This window comes from Vulpes vulpes, chromosome 12 (assembly GCF_048418805.1).
Source record: "Vulpes vulpes isolate BD-2025 chromosome 12, VulVul3, whole genome shotgun sequence".
In the NCBI taxonomy this organism is placed as follows: Eukaryota; Metazoa; Chordata; class Mammalia; order Carnivora; family Canidae; genus Vulpes; species Vulpes vulpes.
Window position 1 is genome coordinate 165,799,672 of NC_132791.1, and position 14,849 is coordinate 165,814,520.

General features: G+C 51.2%; 1 long non-coding RNA gene across 1 annotated transcript in view; it reads left to right on the top strand.

The window, feature by feature from the left end:
• The window catches only part of LOC140594779 (uncharacterized), a 28,258-nt gene extending 14,089 nt beyond the window's left edge, over nucleotides 1–14,169 (top strand). Inside the window, exons 2-4 of the long non-coding RNA XR_011996084.1 lie at nucleotides 9,039–9,123; nucleotides 9,941–10,175; nucleotides 11,905–14,169. This is a non-coding gene — a long non-coding RNA (uncharacterized lncRNA). The remainder of the gene's footprint in view (nucleotides 1–9,038; nucleotides 9,124–9,940; nucleotides 10,176–11,904) is intronic.
• Nucleotides 14,170–14,849: the final 680 nt, after the last annotated feature.

The window sequence follows — 14,849 nt, forward strand, 5'->3', positions numbered from 1 at the left end:
CGGTCCCCTTCCTCCCTGTTTTTCATGCCAGTCTCTCCCCCTGGATAGGTTCTGACAATTACCACTTCCCTGGCAGCTGGGCTATGCGTGCATGTGTGTGTGTGCGTGTGTGTGTGCGTGTGCGTGTCTATCTGTGCACACGAGGTGACTGGAGCCCAGCGCTGAAATTTACATTGAACCACAAATTAATTTCATAATTTTTTCCTCTCTAATTATGCCAACATCTGCTGCAAAGCCAAGCTGTGCACATGCATTTTAATATCCTCCCCCCTTCTCCCTCCTCATAGCATCACTGTCTGTCTCTGCACTGAACTTTTCAATAATTATCACCAAGAGAAGATCTCGACTTCATTTCTCCTGCCTTTCAAGATGGGGAGAGAGGGCAGGAGGGAAGAGGGGGGAGGAGTCTGCGTCAGTGTCTCTGAGCAGGTGGGGTGGGGCCGGGTGGTGGCTGACAGTGACTTCTTTGTTGCTGCAGGAGGAGAGGGGTTCTGAGGGGAGAGAGAAGAGACCAGGAGGAACTGAGGGGGACAGAGAATGGGGGGCTAGGAGGGGGCGTAGTCACAGGCCCCTGGAGCCAGGGATGCGCTGAGGGGGACACAGACTCCTCTGGCCCCTCTCTTCCTGACAAGCCACCTGGCCTCTTTTCCCAAAAACCTAGCAGCAAAGAGTATAATCAAAACAGTAGGAAGCAGGGCCAGATGAGGTGGTGGGGACCCACCTGCTCTTACCACTTTTCCTGAGACGCCTGACTACCCTCAGGTAGGGCACACTTGGCCCAGAACCTCCCCTGGGAGATGTCCTGCCCGGGTCCCCAACAGGAGAGCTGGCCTGGCCCATACATGTGGGCGCCCATGCCAGGCTGGCTAAGGCCCCTCTAGGCTTATATTCCAGGGTCCTTGATGGACATCACTTATTCCCTTATTTCTCCCCATTCACTCCAGTCTCAGGGCTCTGTGAAGACAAGGCATTTTATCTCTAGCCCCAAAGCCTCATACAGTTGATGTTCGATGAATTTGGTTAAATAATGAGTAGATGACTGACATAATTGAAGTGCATCAGCAAACTTCCCACATACAGAGAACAAAGGAGTTAGATCTCCTCTGGTCCGGTATGCTCACTCTCACTGTTTTCAATGTCCATCCCACCCTAGCCTGAGAGGTCAGCAGTGGGCAGAGAGCAGTCCCCTCTGCTCTAGCAACAGTTAAATAAAATCATGTTTATCGAAGCTACAATGTGCCAGGCACCATATAGATTTTCACAGAGCACAGGACAGAGCCTGTGACCTTCGATTTGCTCAATGTCCAGAAGAAAATGCCGTGAGAATATGATAAAGCTCAGCGTGGGGACAGCTCCATCCCAAAGGGACCAGGGAAAAGGTTACTGATGATGCACCTTTGAAATGGGTCCAGAGGACTGAGTTGGGCTTTGATGGGACTGGGGCTGTTCTTCAGAAGGGCACAAGAAATGCAAGGCAGCAGGTGCAAAGTTAGAGTGGACACTGCTTTTGACTATGATACATAGAATGGGCATCGGACTTACTCTCCTGCTATAAACAACTACTAAGGTGGGCCAAACGTGTGCATGACAGACAACACCCCAGCTTCCTGAGCAGAGCCATTCTCAAACCTGCACAGGTAAGAAGAGCTCCAACACAGCGCAGTGGTCCCAAGAGACTGAAGCGCAGTGGTCCCAAGAGACTGAAGAAACAGAGACTGAAGGTGGACTGCTGAGGTGTCTGTGAGCACAGAGGGGAGGACGCAGCACAAAGAAGAAAGCCCAGAAATCTGCACAGCCTTCCTCCGAAGCTGTGAACAGTAAGCCACACACATCCAGGATGGGATGTGACAAAACCTGGCTGAGAACCCCTGAGGGCTGTGAGCTGACAAGAATCAGGAGTTGCCACAGTGCTGGGAGACTCCAGACTACCGGAGAGGAGAGACCACACCAAACACCCCAGACAGCGTGTCTCAAAAGCAGAACCAGTCAACCCCTACTTGAGACCCTGCCCTCACATGGTCCAACGAAGCTTGGACATATTAATCCAAGTTGCCTGTAAACTAACTCTGCCACAACAACACTTAACACTCTTTGCAAAACACAACATGACTCAGATCATCAACAATCCAGGATTTACAAAGTCCAACATACAATACAAAATTACTAGACATGCAAAATTATTGATAGATATTTCTTTTACTAGGAAAACATAAAATAAAAACCAGTCATTAGAGCAGACCCAGAAATGACACAGATGTTGGAAATACAAAAGAAATATTTAAAACAAAAGACATGAATGAAGAGATGGAGACTCTCAACAGAGTGGAAACTATAAGGAGAAAAATCTGATGGACAATGTAGAACTGAAAAATACAAATCTGAAATAAATTCATAGGATGAATCTAAGAGCAGATTAGACTATAGAAGAAATGACTGAAGGATTTCAAAATAAAAAAGTTCCTTAGAAACAATCTAAATTTAAGAATAGAAAGGGGAAAGGGGAAGCCTTCAAAACAGCAATGATAACAATAAAGACCCTCAATGACCCATGGGACAGTGCCAAGGAGTCTAATATACTAATATACTATATAGTATATACTAATATATTATCTAATGCAAGGACTGTGGGGCTAAAAAGTACATTTGAAGAAATAATAACAGATTTTCCCAAATTTGATGAAAAACATCAACCCATAAATCAATAAAATCTTAGCAGCATAAACATTTAAAAAATACCTAAAAATATACTAAAATCAAAGATAAAGAAGCCAGCTTAAAAGCAGCCAGAGAGAGGTGCCTGGGTGGCTCAGGTGGTTGAGCTCCAACTCTTGGTTTCTGCTCAGGTCATGATCCTGGGGTCATGATCTCGGGATTGTGAGATTGACTCCCGCATCAGGCTCTGTGCTGAGCATGGAATCTGCTTAGGTTTCTTTCTCTCTCTGTCCCCACCTCACTCAAATAAGTAAATAAATTAAAAAAAAAAAGCAGCCAGAGGAAAATCACTGGCACATTATATACAAGAGATAAAGATACACAGTTGACCTCTCATGAGAGACACTACAAGCCAAAATGTCACAGAATGGCATCTTTAAAGTATTTAAATAAAGCTGTGAGCCTAAAAGTCTATATCATGACCAAAAAAAGTCCTTCAAAACATAAGTGGAATATAGGTATTTTCAATTCACTGGGAAGGCATAACAATCATAAATGAGTGTGCATAATAAGAGCTTCAAAATAGGTGCAGCAAAAACTAACAAATCTAGATGGAGACAAAGAGAAATCCACAATCATAGTTGGAGTTTTTCATACTCTCTTCTCAGTAATTGATTGAATATGTAGAGAAAAAATCTGTGAGGATATAAAGACTTAGCACTATTAACCAACATGACCTAATTTTATAGTATATTCCACCCAACAAGAGTAGAATACACACTTTTTTACTCAGCTACACATGGCTTATTCACCAAAACACATCTGAATAAATATGAAAGAATTAAAATCATACAAAATAGATTGAACTGTAGCAAAGTTGGAAATTGACTGCATTATGGTATCTGTAAAATTCCCTCAATTATTTGGAAATTAAACAATAAATTTCTAAATAACCTATGAATATAACAAATCATGAAGAAAATAAAAAATATTTTGAGCTAAATAATAATGAAAACACGATACCAACATTTGCAGACTATCACCCACATAGTGCTTAAAGTGAACATCGTAGCTTTAAGTGCTCATGATAGAAAATACAGGATTTAAAGAAATTATCCAAGCTTTTACATGAAAATGTGGGAAAAAAAGAGGAAATTAAGCTTGAAAAACTGGAAGGAAGCATACAATAAAGAGCAGAAATCAATAAAATATAAATTAAACAATATAGAAAAACTTTAAAAACCCTAAAGCTAATTCTTTGAAAAGATTAATAAAAATTGATCAACTCCTAGTTAGATTACTCAGGAAAAAAAGAGACACAGAAAACAAAATTTTGTTTTTATTCCGACATCAGGAATGAAAGCTAACATAGCACATCGCCAGGACCCCAGAGACATCAAACGGGAAACAAGAGAACACTATGGACCACTTTATGCCAATAATTTGACAATTAGCAGAAAAAAGCAAACTCCCTGAAAGATACAAATTACCAAAACTGACACAAGAAGAAACAGAAACTCTGAGAAGTCATATATCAGCTAACAAAAGGAATTCATAATTAAAACCTTGCCCACACAGAAAAAGGTGGTGGCTGTCTGGCTCCAGGCAGGGTGAAGCATGGAACCGGTTCCTGCACACAGTGAGGTGCGGAGAATCACAAAGCTGCCTGTGCCTTCCCCTGTGTCTGCTGCAGGCACCATGAGCTGCCTAGCAATTTGTCCAACCATTTCCTCTCCTCCAACAACCTTACTTTACAGATAAGAAGAGCCTCACAGATATTCTGTTTCTTGCCCAGATCACACAGGCAGTGACAGAGCTCTCTCCCAGTGCCCATGGTGGAGAGGGTTCTTGGAACTGCCCAGAGCTTGCCTCCTGCATTTCCTTTTCCTTCCCACCCCTGAGCCTTTGAGACAAGGGACTAAAGCCCCCACGAGCTGGAGAATCAGCTTACAACTTCAGAAGTGACATCTTGCAAACATCCCCTCTTGTTCCCTGGACTTAGTATCTTGTTAACTCTTTCTTAACATACACCTCTGGAGATCACAGACTTCATTAATACATTAGTAAGAGCAATAAATAGAAATACATATACACACGTGTATATGGTGACCTATGATTTATCCCCAAGCCAAGCTGCTTGGAGAGTGAAGGGGATGGCCCAGTCAGGAAGACAGGCAGACCAGCACTGACCTGGGAACTGTAGTGGTCTACCTGAATGGGAGGTGTGACCACAATCCTTGCTGTCCAGAAGCTTCCTGGATTACAATAAGCATCCTACATACAGCATAGTCATGGTCTGCACAGTGCTCTCAGGCTTGCCCACTGTCCTGGGGGAGTGGAGAGAACCAGGTAGACACTGGTTCATTATTATTATTATTATCATTATTCCTGGGGGAGTGGAGAGAACAAGGTAGACACTGGTTCATTATTATTATTATTATCATTATTCCTGCTTCAGGCAGGTCGATTGATTTTCTGGAGGCCAGAGTGGGGATCCATCCCACACCTACCATGGCTTTCCCTTGAAAGTGCCATCCTCTCCTATAATTTCCTGAAAAATCTGAACATACAAATATGAATCTATAGTTGACAAATCCTTCTGGCTTCCCTTTTTGCCTTAGGTGCCAGGAAGTTCAGAATAAAACTTACGGCTGATTTGGAGTTTAATAATCTATGAATCAGCCTGCCATTTCTATTTACACAGTTCTGTTGTTTCTTGCATTTCCCAAGCCCCCTTTGGAAGCAGATGGGGATCAAGTTATAAATAGCATCTTTAAAGGAACCAATCTGTGTGCACAGGTGGACCTCACAAAGCACCAGCCAGTCCTGCCCAACACTGAGTGTCCTGGAAAGTGCCTTCCTGGGGGGGGGTCCACACTGCTGGAGTGCCTCTCCTGAGTCAACTCAATCGTCTGCTTCCTTTGTGGAGAGCTGGTGGGTGCATCTGGTGTGGTGAACGGAGCACTGTTCGGAGCCAAGCAAGTCACCTGGCAGCTCCAGCCTTGCAGGGCTGAGACTCAGAACCCTCCTGGGACTCCCACCCTTCTGCAGAGCCCAGGCTCCATGAGCAAAAAAAGAGTCTGTGGCACCAAGGCCATGGGCCTATTCTGGGATACTACTTACTCTGCAGTTCTTCCCAGTCCCAGTTCTGGGCCCCTTCTGCTGGGAATGCCTCTGCCCACATCCCCTCTGTGGAAAGTGAAGACAATGCCCACAGCAAATCCAGGACCCCTTCCTCCCCACTCCCAAAGCATACTGCACGTGGACCTCAATCACAGCCTACATGTCATTCTGCCTAGATCTCAGTGAGTTACGAACGTGCTCATGCCCTAGATGGAGCCTTCTGGAGCCCAGGCCTTCTTACTTGTGGAGTGAGGCTGCTTGTGGCCTGCCTCTCCCACAGGGAAAGACACGAATGCACCTGAAGACAGAGGCCACCATCCCAGTGGGAGGAATGGCAAGGGCTGGTCATGTCGTGCCTGGACTGGTCGGTGACAGCCAGGACCTGCAGGCTATTTTAGGGGGCTCCCCATCCCGCAGCTCACCTCTTCACACCCCATCCCTTGGATATTTACTATTTTGTTATTGTTGTTAATTCCTCACCAGGTGGAAACCCGCACTGTGGGGCTTAATTAAGCTCAGCCAGCTGTTGCCGAACATGGGGAGTGTGATGCATGGCAGAGCCAGCCTCAAGTGGTGGAGGAGGGAGGATGAGAGGTGAGGAGGAACGGGTGTCTTAGAGGCTGTGGGAGGCCAGGAGCCCCAGGCCCAGATGGAAGAGGGCCTGAGTTTGGGGGACAGGAAGCCAGACTAACAGAGGGGACCTTTCAGGTAGGTCCAAAGGTGTGCGGCACTCTCCATCCCCCGCTGATGCAGACCCCAGCTCCTAAGAATTGAGAGCCTGTGGAGCAGAGGAAGACTTTGCAGGGGGGAGAGTCACCAAGGCTAGTGCTAAGGATGTGCTACCCAGGCCCTGAACAGCAGTCCCCAAGGAACACAAGGTGTGGTGTGTGCATGTGTGGTGTACATGAGCATATATACATGTATGTAGGGCATGTGTGGTGTGTCCATATGCGTGGTGTGTGTGATGTCTATATGTATGTGATGTATATGTATGTGGGTGGTGTGCGTGCATGGTGTATGTATGCATATGTGTGGTGTGATACGTGTATAAGCATGTATATATGTGTGTGGTACATGTGCACGTACATATAAATACGTGAGTGGCATGTGGATGAGCATGTGGATGTATGTGTGGCATCTATGTGTCTCCACGGTGAGTGTGTGTTTAAAACTCTGCGTCCACAATGCCTCACCTCTGGATCAGGATTAGACTGGGCAGCACACTCCACTCTTGTCTCAGAACACACCTCGCAACTTCCATAAGACATTCACAGAAACTCCTAAAACCAGGATCAGCTGAGTGTGCAGGTATTGTGTCAAACAAAAGGGAACTGCTCTGTTTCCTGCAGGACACCACAAGCCGCTCGTGTGTGTGTGTTTTTCTGGGAAGTGCTGGGCTGGGAGAGGGGAGTGGGCTCAGGGTGCCGGGAAGAGCTACACAAGGCTGGGCACGGGCAGGCCCCGGTGCTGCACACAGGCCCCGGCAAGGCAGGAGTGTCACCCCCCACCCTAGTCACCACCACATGTCAGACCATGCCCCGCAAACACATAAAGAACTCCTACCAATCAGGAAGTAAAACAAGCAAGTGATTTTGATCTTTCACAAAAGAAGATCCCCCCAAAAGCCCATAGACACAGGAAAAGTTCAACCTTCGTTGAGACTCCACTCCTCACCCACCAGAGAGGCTGCAGTTAAAAGACCAATGAAGCAAGTCCTGGTGAGGATGTGGGGCAGCTCACCTGCTCACCAGTGACCTGTAAAATTGCTGGCATTGCCCGCTGACAGGGAACATAGACACACCCATGGATGGCCTTCATCTCTCCCCATCCTGCACGGTCAGTTCCTTGAGGTGGCTGATCTCTCACAGCCCAGGGGGCTGCAAGTCCAGGCCCAGGGTGCTGCCAATCTTGTGTCTGGGGAGGACCCACTTCCTAATTCACATATGGTACTCGCTTACTGTGTACTCACAGGGCAGGCAGGGCACGGGCACGCCCCCTGGGGGCTCTGCCGTCAGGACTCTAATCCCATCATGAGGCTCCCACCCACCCCTCCTGATGCCATCACACTGGGTGCTTGGTCCAACTTAGGAACTTGGAGGACACAACGTTCCGTCTGCAGCCCCCCACCTGGCAGAGCATTAAGTTCCTCCACCTACTCTGCCTCCAAGTTTCAGTGCCCGCAACGTTTGGCTAGGTCGTGGCCTTTCCCACACAAGTTCAACCAGAGTTGCTGGGGGTGGGGGGTGGTGCCCTCCTTCCTACACCTGCCCTTACTTCAGCTGCTGTAACAAAGACCCAGGAAACCAGTTCAAGTCCCCATCTCCAACCAGGGGTGAAGTGGAAGAGTGGAGATAATCGTGTCTTCCCACCAACATGTTCTGGCTTTCTCAACACTTGCCTACAGAACCTCACTTGGCTCTCACCACACCCCAGCAAGACAAGTACAGGGTTTTAATTACCGTCTCAGACCACACGGTTAACAGCAGTAAGACCAAAAAAAAAAAAAAAAAAAAAGACCAAAAAAAAAAAAACCATCAAAAAACAAAAAACAAAGCAGAGGTAAGACCAAGTAAAGCCTGTTGGAGCAGATGGCAGGTTGCTTCTGGTGCTTTAGGCGGCACTCCACAAGCATACAGTGTAAGGAAACATTACCTATCCAAACATGGTTCAGCAATGGGCAGGATCCCACTGGGGCTGACTCAGCAGCTTCATAATGTCATCAGAGACCCAGATTCCTTCACATGGTCACCCAGCCACTGCTTCCCTGGGTCTGTCACAGTTCTGCACACCTTGCAGGGTGGGGCACTGACAACTCTGGGTCCCAACCATATTATCGAGGATGCCTGGTTAGCAAACAGCCTTGGCACAGGCAATCTCCTTTCCAAAGTCAAGGGCAAAGTTGTTCGTTTTCTGGAGGAAAAGTCAGGCAAGCTAGGTCACTAAGTCTAGCTCAGCGCACCATTCCTCAGACTCCCTGCACGCACAGCATCCATCTGGATCACACCCATGGGACTCAGGCAGAAGGGAAGCCCCCAAAGCCAGAACACAAGCTTCTGCCTGCACCACAACCAAGAAAGCTCCCTGGCTCTGATCAGAAGTCTCATGTCCTCTGCCAGCATCCTCGAAAGCAGGGAAGCCTAACTTCTTAGCCTCAGACATGCCACAGTCCAAGATGAGGCTGGTACCAAGATGACTCTTGATCCCAAACCTCACACCCAGACATGGGTAACTAGCATAGAGAACAGTGGTTTGTCTTCCTACAGATCTCCCATAAGAGCTAGAAAGGCGGTCTCCTGAAGTCTCCCTCATCTTGGGTCACATGCTCATCTCTGAACCAACCGCTGAAGGGTAAGTTGAAAGAAGGGCAGGGGGTGGGCTGCTGTTAGGGTCCCCGGCCCAGAGGTGGGCAGAGCCATGGGCAAGGCAGCAGCTGATACCACATCCTTGTCCTCCCGCCTCATTCTCAAAGCAGGTCTGTGCAGCAGGCATGGCCCCCATACCAGAGGAAGCGCTGACGCAGCTCAGGAAAGGTCAGAAAGCTGGCTGGCCGCAGAGCTGGGACCGAAACAGAGCTCAAGTGGCCCCCCACATCTGGTTCCTCCCTGCTGGAGACAAAAGGCCACAGTGTCTTCAACAGGCCAGCCACCACTGCCTTAGGGAGAGGAAAGGTCTGGCAGCAGGCATGAGGCCCGCCACCCAGGGGGCTCCTAGGAAGGTGTCTCAGCTACAGTCACATCCTCCTCCCGGCCCACTAGCTCATCTGATCTCTGCTGACCTCACCTGTCCTTCCCGTGCTCCCATGGGCAGCCCCTGGGATCCCTGGGCCAGTGGAGGAGCAGGCTGCAGCCCTCTCAGGCAGCCGCCACCCCCAGCCATGGCCTGCAACCACCTCCCCAAGCTGTGGCTTGCTCACACACACACCGCCCCCCTCCCCAAGCCGTGGCCTGCAGCCCCACCTAGCCCTGAACAGCTCTGGTGTTCCAGCCAGGTGAGCGGAGGGATACTGGCTCCAGACCCCAGCCCCTCCTGGAGCCCACCTGAGACAGGAGGAGAGGCTGAGGAATCAGTGCCCCCCCCACCCCCTGGGACCTGACCTGCGGAAGCCAGTGCTCCTGGCACCCCCCAGGCTCTGGCCCGGCCTCACCCGCAGGCCCTTACCCCTCAGGCTCCTTGGCCACTGCCCCCACCACCGGATGCTGTAAGTTCCTCCCCACCTGGAGTGTCGGACACATGCTGCACCCAATGGGCGTCCGTCCACGAGCTCCGGAGGCACCGCTGGCGAGGGAGCCGCCCCACGGGGCACCTGAAGGCACTGCAGCAGGTGGAGGACCAAGGCTGGGGCCCGGTGATGCCTGCGCCCGCCCGGGAGGCCGGCCTCTCCGCACGGCTCTGCCCTTATGGTGAGCTACCGGGGAGTGGGGCGGGTGAGCTACCGGGGAGTGGGGCGTGGAGGGAAGGGCTGGAAGACGGCCGGGCAGGCAAGAGGCCGGTGCCCCCTGCAGCTCCATCCCTGGAGCGGGGCTGCCTGGCAGGGAGAGGGGCCAGGTGCCCATGACCCCTGGCCCCGGGCCGCCCAGGGACACCCTCTCCACGGAGAAGCTGGGCGTGGGGAGACCCAGGGTCCAGGCCCCCGTGCACCAGCCTTGGGGTGTGAGCTGCCTGTAGAGTGGTGCGCAAAGGTCAGGCAGCCTTCTGGCACCTGGCAGGAGTACCATGGAGGTCGGTGCCCCCACGCCCTGCCGCTCCCATCCTGGCCTCGGGCTGGACAGACAGATGGTGAGCAGCAAAAGCCTGCTGAGCCCTGCACTTCAGTGACGATGCTCCCAGGGCTACCGCCATCCCTGCCTCCCCCTCGGGAGCGCCCCTCTTCCATCCCCCAGGACCTGGGGCTTTGGCCTCCAGCCTCCGCTCTGTCCTGAGTCCCAGAGCTTCCACAGCCTGCAAAGAGTGAGGCTGCACAGATGGGCCCAAGCTGCAGTCTGTCCACCCAGTGTGCATGCCCTAGATGGATTGCCGGCCTCCTCATCACCCTAAAGGGAAGCCTAGCCCCTACCCCAGCCACGTGCCTGATGCATGCCTGCCTGCCTGCCACCAGTATGGAGACTGCCCTCCAGCCTGCAGTGGGCCAGGGCCACATGGCTAGCTCTCCAGGGTTTGCTGATGGGTGGGACTATGTTCCCTGCTGTGTGAGGCTCTCACTCCCTGGTGGCATTTAGAGGGCTAGATTCCAGATTGTGCAGCAACACCTCCCATCAGCTCAGTCCCTCCTCTGTTCTCTCTGAGGACAGGGAAACTACAACCATGTAGGTCCTCATGCTAAGGACAATGTTGACCAGTCCTGGTGCTCATCCTCCAGAAGACTGTGTTTTCCATACCACCTCACTGTTTAGGGGGCTGGCCAAGCTCCGGATGGTGGGCTGCCGGCCACTTCTAGGCCTGCCCCATAAAACCTGGAGCTAGAGATAATTGTGGCTTGTGATTTCACCAGGACCTGTCCACTTTCTCTGAAAATAGCTAGTTGGTGGGGCCTCCCCTGCATCCAGAACGGGAGCCTCAGGAGAGTCCAGGATTGGCTGTCAGCGTTCAGCCTCTGCAAGTGGAAAGAGGGTGGGAGGCAGGTGGAGAGAGCATATCTAAAATGCTTGCCCCATCCACCCTGTGACTGCTTCATAGCCACATGCATCCTTCCCTTCAGCTTTGAACAGGTAAATAACCATGCTAGTAACCCAGCCTGCTCCCATCTAGCCCAGTGTGGCTGCTCCCCACCTGCAAGCTGGAAGACCCCCGCCCTCTCCCCATTGTGCAAGACTTCACTGAGCGTCCTGTGACCCACCCAGTCTGCCCCAGGAATTCACCCCTGATAGGCTAGCTTGGGGCATGTGGTGTTTTTCCTGTCCAGACGTGTCAAAGGAAAAGCAGCAAGGCTTTCCACTGGGTTCTACCACAGGATATTCAGCACTGGTTGAATATTAAAATCCTCAGAATAAAATTATATATGGAATGACAACTGCCCAGGTACCTCCTGAGATGAGCTCAGGATCTCTGGGGTGGAGCCATGCTTCTTTCTCTGGGTGATTGCAATGCCAGCAACAGTTGGAACTCACTGCCCTGCCATGTGCTGCCATTCAGGTGGGGACAGGATGGACGATGCAGACGTGCTCATGGGCTGGTGGCTCGCATATGCGCACACACATGGATATTATGTGACCATGCAGTCACCCAGGTGCTTGCCTGTGCACAGCTGTCCTGGAAGGATGTGGGAACACTGAGGCCCTGGAGGTGAGAAACAGAAGGGACGTTTTGATGGCTTTCTTTTTCCTTTCCTTTTCTTTCTTTTTTTTTTCATGGCTTTCTTGTACTGCACTTGTAGGCTCTTAATCTCCATTTAACACTATTTTTTGTGTGTATAATAAAAAGAGTGCCTTCTCCAGACACTGCCCTCCCTCTAAGAAGGAGATTTCTGGCCATTGATGACTTTGGAGCATTATCTGGAGGCAGACAGGCACCCTAGAGGGGCTCTCTACCTGAGCCCCTGAGACCAGGTGCTCGTAATGCAAAGGGCAAGGTGCTGCTCCTTGACAGAGTGCAGATGACCCTGGCAGAGCTGGCCCCTCCAAGGTCCATTCTGCTGATATGGTCCTGAGCAGCTCAGTCTCACAGACACGCACCTACTCAGCGCTGTACCCTGAGGAGACAGTCTCGGGAGACTCTCAGCCCAGGACTCAGCCCTCACCTGGCAAACAGCTGTGGCCACATGTGATAGTGGATGAGTCAGGGGAGGAAGCCCATTCCAGCAGGCTTGTTCCCATCTCCTTCACCTTACCCCAGATTCTGGCCAGAGAACCTTCCACCAAGCTCCATCCCACTGCCCCAGGCTCCCTGTGCAGCATTGGGCCACACCTCCTCTCTAGGCCATAGATTATTTCTCAAGGAGGGCACTGGACCACAGCTTCTAGTTGCCAGAATCACCTGGGGCTTACTATAAATTCAGAGTCCAGAGGTCCACCATCCCAGATAGGATGGAACTGGCAAATCTGCCAGACGAGCACTTGGGTGGCATGGATGGCAGCCCTAAGTGAATGAATTTCAGATGCTTTTTTGGCATTTGGCAAGAGTAAGACTATTAGGCATCCCAAAGGATGAAGGGACAGGCTTGGGGGGAGCTTCAGGGGTAGGAAAGGATGGATGGGTCCAAGGCAAGCAGTGTCTGAGCCCTGAGGGTGTTGGGGGTGCCTGGCCTTTCTCATTCCACCTTAAACATCCGACTCATGAACACTGGGAAGGCTGCCAACACAGGATGGAGACAGCCTGAGCTTTCACATGGAGGCCCCCAGAACTCCCCCATGGTTCATTTTTAATTGGATTTAATTATTTTCTATTTAATTGCATTTTTAAAAGCTCTCCCTAGTGGCTTCTTGATCTGAGGATCTCTCCTCTTCTCTCTCCTCTCCGGGCTGGAGGCTTGGCCTGGGTAGGGATGAAGAGACAGAGCCGGGGTGGCTGTGGGGCCATAGTCCCGCTGAAGATCCCTTGGGAACTAGGAAAGGGCTCCTGGAAGGGGCACTACAGATAGGAAGTGAATGGGAGGCCAGAGCTGAGGGTGCCCCGAGTGCCTCGCTGGGCCATGCAGACGGATGCCCAGTCCCACCACCTCCTGCATAGCTTTCTCCTCATCCTCACCATCTCCCTAACTCCCTGCAGGGTCAGGTTCCCCCATCACTCACCTGGCTGGCTCCTAACAGTCCTCTTCCCCTTCTCTGCCCTTCTGGAGCCTTTCCCCATCCCTGTCACCCTCAGAATCAGATCCAGAGTCTTCTCACTCCTCAAGCCCACCCCCATCCTCTTGTTGCAACTGCACAGAGCCCCTGCACTTCCCATCCATGTGTCCTGCTCTTTCATCTGTCTGCACCCATGAAGATGCCTGCCTCTCGCCTCTGTTCTTCCTGAAGCCCTCCACAGCCAGGTGTTCAGTAAGCACATGTGAGCGCTCCACAGACACTGCCCCAATGCTGGGATGCCCATCATCCATCAAATGTGACTGCAAAGGATTTTTGGGCTCCCTCCATGAAGAGGTGGAGTGGGTCCCACCCTCAAGCCCACATGGGCTTCTGACTTGGTTTAGCCAACAGGACGTGGCTGAAGTGATGTTTGAATCTGGAGTCTGGTGCAGCCACCACTTCACCCTCTTGGAGCATCACCCTGAGAACACCAGGGAAGGAGGCTGGTCTAGCTCATGGAGGCCTTGGGGCATGTCCGGCACCATCTCTCAAGCCTGTGAGTGAGGCCTCTGTGATCTGTCCAGCCCACAGACTCGTTGGTGTAAGCAGAAGCAGGTGTAAACCTAGGCCGAAACAGTCAATTTGAAGTCATGAGAAATAAATCACCATTGTTTCTGACCACTGAGATTCGGGGTGTTTGTTATTCACTGAAAGCCTGACACATGGCCACCATGGGCAGCCTCTGTCTCCTGTTCTTCAGTGGATGCCTGCGCTGCCCCAGATGCCAGCTTCCCCTCCCCCGGCCCCTCAGAACTGTGTACATGGTCCTAGGGGAGATCTGGTTCCCTCATCCTCCTTCAGCAGCTCCTATCACCCACCAGGGTGGAGCTAAAGCTAACCCACATCAAAGACCGCACCTATCTTGCCCCTCCCCACCCCTCCTGCTACATCCCTGCCCCAACACTCAGTGCACTCAGTGGCCTGGGCACCTCTGTGTTCTCCAGTCCTGCCAAGTGCCAGTTCACCACCCTGTCCCACTTGTGTTTGTTCTGCCCAAGACCCAAATGAATCCTTACCTCCCCCAAGAAGACCTCCTAGGTCTAAACACCCTGTATCCTGCAGCTGAGCTGTTCTTGGAGGCCCCTTCACTCCTTCAGCTGGATTGCCACCCAGTTCTTCAGCCAGCTGAACCTCCCAATCACTCCCTTGATCACAGCCCCTGGCAGAAGGATATGTTGAGCACTGCTTTATGCACTGTAAAAGAGATACATGGCAGGAGTCATTTAAATAAGAGATGGGGGGTGGGCAACCCGGGTGGTTCAGTGGCTCAGTGCTGCCTTCAGTCCAGGGCATGAT